The sequence below is a fragment of the Paramormyrops kingsleyae genome, chromosome 5 (assembly GCF_048594095.1).
Source record: "Paramormyrops kingsleyae isolate MSU_618 chromosome 5, PKINGS_0.4, whole genome shotgun sequence".
NCBI classification, from domain to species: Eukaryota; Metazoa; Chordata; class Actinopteri; order Osteoglossiformes; family Mormyridae; genus Paramormyrops; species Paramormyrops kingsleyae.
In genome coordinates, this window is record NC_132801.1 from 39785355 (window position 1) to 39794173 (window position 8819).

The 8819-nt window shown below is 39.1% G+C and overlaps 1 long non-coding RNA gene across 1 annotated transcript; it reads right to left on the reverse strand.

The window, feature by feature from the left end:
* Positions 1-341: 341 nt before the first annotated feature.
* Positions 342-2123, reverse strand: LOC111843178 (uncharacterized). Its single transcript, XR_002838096.2, has 3 exons — positions 1546-2123; positions 1118-1249; positions 342-1027 (listed from the first exon to the last, which is right to left on the reverse strand). It is a non-coding gene; the product is annotated as an uncharacterized lncRNA (long non-coding RNA).
* Positions 2124-8819: the final 6696 nt, after the last annotated feature.

Consider the following 8819-nt stretch of genomic DNA (forward strand, 5'->3'; position numbering starts at 1 on the left):
TCAAAAGCCTTTTGGAAATCTAAATAGATGACATCATAGGCCTTCTTATCATCAACTTCCTGAGTAGCTTCCTCAAAAAAATCCAACAGATTTGTTAAACAGGATCTACCTCTCCTAAATCCATGCTGGCTATCCCTCAAAATGTTATTTGAGTCCAGGTAATCTACCATTTTCTCTTTGATTATAGCCTCCATAACTTTACCAGTTATACAAGTTAGACTGATTGGCCTATAGTTTGACAAATTACTTCTATCCCCTATTATAAAGGGGATCTATTTATATTATAAAGATTATTTTATTTAAAAATAGTTTGTGCTTATCACATTTGAATTATACATTTATAAAAGTAGTTTGTACTTATAAAATTACAAGTAATGCAATTCTTAATTATACATAAAATCTAATAAAATTGTGTACTTATCAGCTGTAGTCCTGATTGTGACTGTCAATAGTGACCAGATTTTTTTTCTCGGAGCTTTTCTCCACATACATTATCTTAGAATAACAGAAGTATTTCCTACATAAACAAATCACTATACATAATTTGGCAAACAACATATTTGTAGGTAGTGTATCAATGTATAAATAAATTAGAACAAATGCGCAAAAAAGCAATATAAAGAACAGAATAAAAGAATGAGGAAAACAATTCGAGGGAAGAGGGGAGTCTGGGTTTCCCTGCTGAAACTGCTGCCCCATGACCCGACCTCGGATAAAGCGGGAGATGGTGGATGGATGGAAAACAATTCGTATTACGCAAACATGGCATGAAGTTTAAGACCCGTTCCATCAACACAATTAGAAAGGAAGGTTTCCATGTCCTTCCTATTATGAAAAATAAATATAAATGGGTCATTTATATTGCCACTTTGACCCTCCAGGACCTCCCTGAGTGCTTCCTGTTGATCCTCAGCCTCCATCTGGAGAACAGCAGGTTCTGTCACCTTTCCATGAAAGAGGGAGTGATTCTTGCAAATCCAGCACACAGCACTGCAGAGGTCCCTCATGATGCGCAACTCCTATGACACTGGAAGTGAATATCAGGGATCAAATAAGTTAATCAGGTGCAGCTGGTAGTCAACAGGAAAACAACCTGAGAAAAATGAGGGACACACACCCCACTATTACACTTTGTAGAACAGTCAGTCACAGCTTGCCCACCAGGTCTGAGAACAGCTGGAGGGGCTCCAAGTTCGCTTTCAGCAGGTGTGAAGCTTCCTCAGTCCAAAAGGCAAACCTCTGTCCATGTCTGAGTAGTACATGACATCACTTACATTCAGATATTGAAACATTAAGTCTTGGTAGTGTTTCATCAATGGTGTCATTAATACCCGTATATGCAAAACCTCATCATTAGCTGAATGCACTACCACTGATGAATTAATGGAATATCACCCTAAAAATAACAAAAATATAATATTCAGCCTCCTTGCTGGGCTTCACCCGGTATTCTATATCTGACAGAAACCTTCACTGCAAAGAAAGTGAACTTAATTCTGCATTTGAATGCATCTCAATGTAAAACACAATGCTTTACATACATACTTTTCCAGACCACTGCTCATCAGTTAGGTACCACCATTTCCTTATCTTTGGCATGTCAGACTGAATATAAAAAGACAAAACCCATGCATTCAGAATGTTTGAAGGAACACATTTCTTCATATAGATAACTATGCAACATTCTACAGCGTTGAAGAATTTCTACAGATGACATACCTTGGAATGAAATTCCGTTCTTTGCGTCTGAATCTACATGCATTTGGGCTCATAGTAACGTTGTCGGTTTAAACATCGTTACTGGGCACAAAGGGTAATGGAAACGATTGCAGCAGTTAGCACATCTGACTAGCTGAGGCATGGTATTTCTTCGCCAAATTGACCTGTGCAACTGTTAGTCAAAATCAAAAATAAAACACAGTGAAAACGATTGTGTATGCATTTATTGTCACGCCCTGCTCCGTCCGCTCCCGATGTGTGCCACGCCCCCTCATTATCCATGTGTGCTTTCCCGATCGTGCCCAGCTGTTCCTTGTTATGTCGGCTTGTGTTCTGTATTTAGTCCGCGTCTGAGTCAGTCTTCCCCAGATCCGTCATTAATGTTTGTAGATGTGCTTTCCCCGGTCCTGTCTTCCCGAATAAAACCCCGTTTGCTTGCATACTCGGCTTTGCTCGCTTGCTTCCCAGCTCGCTCGATCACCCTTCACAACATTTATGGGCTTTTGAAGGAGGGAGATTATTTGAATACAATTCAGCAGCACAGCAATTTGAGTCAGGCTAACTTACACTTACTGTATATATGCATTTGAGCGGCATGAAAACACTATTCAACTGATCAGAGTAATCCGCACATGAAAATAAATTAAGCTATTAACTGAAAGTAGTAACAACCTAAGGACGAATTGTGTTTTAAAGCAGCCAAACAATAGCGAACAAAAAACCATTCCACTTCTAAACATAGCAAACAAAGAAGTTCCCATCCTTCCTGAAGAACTAATAACTGAACATATTTAAATAATTAAAACTGTGTTTACCATTCTACTATCCTTCGCCAATGTCATGGTCAACGCCACAGAAACAGCAATTAAACAACGGACGTGCTGCCACCGCTCGTGAGTAAAGTATTGTAAAGTATCCACCAAACTTTATGCGCACTTTGGTGGAACTTCAGTGATGTCATTTCCGGGCTCTCAGTGGACTTCCTGCGTGTCAGTGGACGTGAGTCTCAGTTGATGTCTGCAGCCAGACCCTTCTCGCCTGCACCGGCAGCGCAGGAAGGTAAAAATGGAGGAGAGCTGGGATAACAGTAAGTGGAAGGATGGAGAAGGTGGGGATTTAATTGATATTTGGGGAAATTAATCTGTTCAAGTTAAACTGGAAGGAACCTATCGCAATAGAATAGTATTTGAAATAATTGCCAAAGAAATGGCACAGCGCGGACACGAACGTGGCTACAATGCCAAAGAAAAATAAAGAGCCTGAAGTCAAAGTTTAAAGAGGCAAAAGACTCGAGTCAGCGCAGCGGTCATGGCCGCACAACGTGCCAATTTTACGACCAGCTTTTTACCCGTGTAAAAACATATTAATGTGCGCATGCGTGACATTTCGGAGGACCGATGCGTTCACATTACAGTCATATACTGGTCACTTGTACTTATGAATCTGAACTGTCAAGATAGACAAATCCGATCTGAGCAAAAAATCGGAATTGAACGATGTGGTTGGCAGTGTGAAGTTGGCCTAAGTTGGCAACACTTGCTTCTAATACGAGGTCCTGCACCGCTTCTGTGAAAAGGTGCGCCCTTCCTGTAGAGTTGTTAGGTTAATAAATATGACGTAGGTGAGTGCGACATCTGGTGGAGGTTAGGCGATAAAGAGTTATTAAAGAAGTTACTGGTCGCTCTTAATAAAGATGTCTGTAACCTTATTAAAACCATTCTACATGGTGTCAGAAGTGGGGATATAATGGCTCAGGGACTTTGGCGAATTGATCCGCTTGTTTTTGACGAACATATTGCTGACAACTGGCGCAAATTTGAAAAGGAATGGCACATATACTGCTGTGCTGGGCTATTGGATAAACCGAAAAAGGTGCAGGCTTACACGCTCCTCAACCTGGCTGGTCCCGATGCAGTGGAGAAGTCTGAAGCGTTTGTCTATGAGGAGGGAGAGGATAAAGAGGATCCAGAAGTCCTAGTAAAAAAAGTTTCAGGATTTATGTCTGCCCGCGAAAAACATAATCATGGACAGACACGCATTCAACACCGCTTGCCAAAAGCCGGGTGAGTCGATTCAGTCGTACGTTTCCAATTTGAAAATTTTGGCAAAAAAAAATAATTTTGGCATCCTGCAAAACAAACTCATTCGAGACCGCATTGTCTGTGGCATCGAAAATGACAACATTCGTAAACAGCTGCTACGTGAACAACACCTTACGCTTGAATCAGCTATTATAATATATGCATGCTCAACGAGCAATCCGATACAAGCACAAGGGAATTAAAAAAAGAAGCTGAAGTTTGTGCCATACAAAGATGACGTTGTGCTAATTGTAATGGGCAACATTCCCCTGTGAGGCATAAGTGTCTCACATTTAATAAACGGTACAACAGCTATGGCAAGCTGAATCACTTCGCACGATGCTGTCGGTCTGCCCCAGTGCAGAGTACCGTCCAGTTCAGCAATAGGTCCAGAGGGCAGCCAGCAGGCAAAGTGCATGAAGTAGAGATTTCACCACTCTGACACTCACAAATGGTAGGGGGTATCTGAAAGTTAAAGTTGACACTGGTGCGAGGTGTAATGTCATTTCTAAACAGATGCTGGACATACTTGCTCCTGAAATTTCGGTCAATGCTGCAGAGAAGGTACATCTGGTAGCTTACGGCGGCCAGCAAATCAATACAGAGGGTACTGCAGTTCTGAATTGTACCCATGGTCAATTCAAATTTCATGTAGTTAACCGTGATGTTAAGCCACTATTGGGTTTACAGGACAGTGTTGCTGTTGGTCTCATACGACTGGGACCTGACGTCCATGTGCTACAGCCTTAAGTACCTGAACTAATTGAGTACAGTGACCTTTTTGACTGTGTCACCATCGGGAAACTGCCAGTTGTGTACCACATGAGATTGGACAGTACTGTGCAGCCCACCACATGCATGCCTAGGAAAGTGCCCATAGCCATGAAGGAGAAAGTGAAGGCAGAGCTTGACCGCATGACTGAATTAGGTGTCATCATACCAGAAAACGAAGCAACTGAGTGGGTGTCTGCTATGGTTGCTGCCAGGAAGCGTGATGGTTCTGTCAAAATCTGCATAGACCCAGTCCACCTGAACCAGGCTTTACCCGACCTCGTCACCCCCTGAAAATCATTGATCAGATCATTGCGGATATGCCAGGTGCAAAAGTGTTCAGTACTCTTGATGCAGAGTGTGGCTTCTGGCAAATTCCTTTAGATGAAGCATCATCTAAACTGACCACCTTTATGACCCCTCATGGACGATACCGGTTCTTAAGGATGCCATATGGCATCTCCACAGGAAGTGAGGTTTTTCAGCGTTGCATGAAGCAGTTGTTCGCTGGACAACCCTGCGAAATAGTGGTGGACGACATTGTCATCTGTGGCCGCACACAAGCCTTATGTCACCCGGTCAGGGAGAATTAGTCATCCCAACCAACACTATCAGGACTACAGTATCATAAGTTAACATATTAAACCTCATTAAATGAATAAACATATAAGCACTTGGTGTAAATAATCTACCAGTTCTTTGGCATTCCTGGTAATTGTTAAACTGTGAATTCCCGTCATGTCTTACATCATCATTGTTGGGTTGATGTTATCTTTTAAGAGTTTTCTTTCTAACCCTCACTTTACAGTAATGCTTGGTTCTCTGTTCTACAAAAGAGAGGATGTAGAGTTGTTAGGTTTGTCCTTACGGTTAATAAATATGACGTAGGGGGGTGCGACATCTGGTGGAGGTTAGGTGAAAAAGAGTTCTTAAAGAAGTTACTGTTCGCTCTTAATAAAGGTGTCTGTAACCTTATTAAAACCATTCTACACTTCCTTTTGTCATTTTGTTGCAGCCTATCAAAGACTTGCTGATCAAGTTTTCTAGACTAGATATCAGACCATGTGAGCGGAGTGGAGTCTGTTGGCTCTGCCCGCTTCTCCGCTCTAATTCGCACTAAGCTGCTCTGCTCAACATCGCTCCACTAAAATTTCCTCCTGCTCCAGTCAAATCGCTCTACGCTTGCTCCAATTTAAGAGAGGGACAAATTATCTGCATGCCTAACAAATATGAAGGTAAAACAGTAGCAAAACTCGAGAGCTTGCTAATTTGAATGTGAGAACTTGTAAAATTAATATTTGTATTTGTAAGTTGAAATTTATACTCACAACTCTGATGTGAAAAGCTGCATCTATCGATTTGCACACACAGACAATACTCAGAACACCTGTGTTTTGAATTTGAAGTTGCAGATTAATAGTTACAAATGTGTAAAGTGTCATTCACATAAACAAAATGACAGGCACAATTGTGTACTACACATTTATCTTTGCGCTTTACTTCAGTTTCGCTGTACAACCACAAGTCGGCACTCACAACCTCTCAGATCTGGCAGTACAACCTCAAATCCTAGCGCTTTGACTTTTGCTACGCCTTCTGCGATATTCCTGTAGCAAAACTCACTCGTGCACTTGTAAATGCAAACTTGAGAGAGCAGAGTCGGGGGCGGGGCTGGGGTGGGAATTAAGTCATTTTATTGGTCGATGCCTCACCAATGAACAACGCCAGCCACAATGCAAACATTTGTATGCATATGTATCAGCTATTTTTTTTAAACGCTTGGAATTTTTTTTTATGAAATATCATTAGTTTTACTGGTTTTTATATATCAGTAAAAGCGCAGCAATGTCGTCACTACACAGAGCAGCTCGCGCCGTTTCGGTGGTGGTGGTGGTCGTCGTCGTTGTCGATCGATCGCGATGGCTGAATCGAACAATCCGAGGGTAAGTTTTTATTTTTTAATATTTTTCTACACATTCAGTATTGTTAGTCAGAGACTGTTATATATAACTGCAAAGTTAAAATATATAAGTGCCTTCTCATGTATTTTTAGTTAATTCAATTGTTAAATAAATGTACATAGTACAATAATTGCCTAAATGTTTATTATGTTTATGAAAATGACAGTTTTTACAATGCATTAAGCATGTTTTTCAAGATAACATGAAAGATTCTGAAAAAGAAAAATATCTGCATTTTAATGATCAGTGTTTTTAAACATCCCACCGTGAGTACTGATAAAAAAACAAGATAAGATACTTCGTGACTAATCTTTTTGTAATAGAATCATTACACTGTACCATTCGTGTGGGGTGGGTCACTTCTTGCTAATAATTAAATTTATTATTATTGTTGTTGTTGCATTTAATGTGAATGCACTTATGTTTTCTTTTTACAGGAGCAGAATTCAGAAATAGAAAGTGCTGTAAGGAATCTGCTTAGCTGCATCCAAAAGCATAGCAATCCTCAAGCACAGGGGAATTCCAACAGTTCTCCCACTGTGGCACCTCAACCTGGTACCACTGCTTCCTTTGGGGTTGTCAGTAGGCCAAACATAGTTCAACAAGAAATGCAAAGGTAAGGAATTTTGTACCCAAAGCCCCCTTCTTAGTCAAGTGTTCATATTTATATACTTTTTTTTAATTATGGGGAAAATTTTAATATTTTTATATATTTGTGTTCTATCACATGCAAGGTTGCAATTCAAGGTTCAGTAATGTATTTTTATTTCTGTTGATAAGCAATCTGTTGGTGTGATGTGGTAAAGATGTAATCTAGATGTAAAGCTAGTAATCAATAGTTGCAGGAAAGAACCCCATTAGGGCCCATCCATGATCTGTCATCAAAAGACAAATTCAGTGTTTGCAAACAGTGTTTTTTTTAATGCTGATTCTGATATCCAAAGGCACAGCAATACATTTTTTCTCTTATATATAACTCAAACCACAACAAGAATACAATCGGCTATATATATATATATATATATATATATATATATATATATATATATATATATATATATATATATAATAAAAATAAGTAGAAAAATTCTTTAGTTAACTCATATTTCTTTCATGTTCTTCATATTGACATGAAACATGTAGCACTTTTTAAAACAATGTATATTTGTACAACTCTTAATATTATAATGAAGAGAGTTCCACAATCGTATGCCCATAACCGTTGGACTCAGTCTTTGTGTAGTCCTAGCAAACTGATGCTTAAAATATTTCTGCTATCCTCACCTCCTAAACACATTGAAAATAATCTTTGTAACTTGAGGCAATATATTATTTTTAGCCTTAAACATATTTAGTAATGTCCGTAATTTCACTAAATCTTCTAATTTCAATAGTTTCGATTTTACAATTTATTTGTATGTTCTCTATATTGAACATTATGAATCATTCGTATCACTTTCTTCTGTAATAAGTATAGAGGTTTTATAGTATTCATATATGTATTCCCCCAAACTTCCACACAATAACAGATACGAAAAAAAACAATGAAAATTTTAAAATGCCCATTGCCTTGTCTAAGAAATCTGTAACATTTCCCAAAAAAATGTTTTTGACCATCTTTTTTCTAATATACTCAATATGAGATTTTTAAGCAACAACGGACAGGTTTGGCAATGGCATTCCACACAAAAATAAGCTTAAAAATAAAGGAATCAGTGGGCTTAATAGCCTAAAGAATATACAAGCTAAGCATCCACGTTTTCAATTCCTCAATTGTTTTCTGTTGATGGTGCTGCTGCATCTCTATAAAATAAAATCTCACTGACAGCGTTACGTGAAATTTAAAAAATCCTATTAAACCTATTTTGACTGACAAAAGAATTTGATTACCAAAAATTTCTTTATAGGCCTTTATACTTTATATGCTACAACCATATACACATTGCTCAGGTGTTTTGCTCTGGCTTCTGCCTGTTCGCGTAGCACACTCTCGTTTGAGAAAAGTGAATTAAAAAGTGAATCTTTACTCACTGAAACAGTTTCACCACATTGTTCTTGCTCTACATTATTGCCATCTATACGTTTGATAAGAATAGTACACTTGCATGATTTATCAGTTTCCTTTGTGACTTTGCGAATTCCATCTCGGCCAATTTGTGTAACAGTCTTGATAATTGTACAGATTAATTCTGGGTAGATTTGGGCACGCCTCAGAATCGTAAAGGGTATCGGAACGAAATTGGAGCGAGACAGAGCGACCGCTCCAGCCTTAATTAAAAAACCGCTC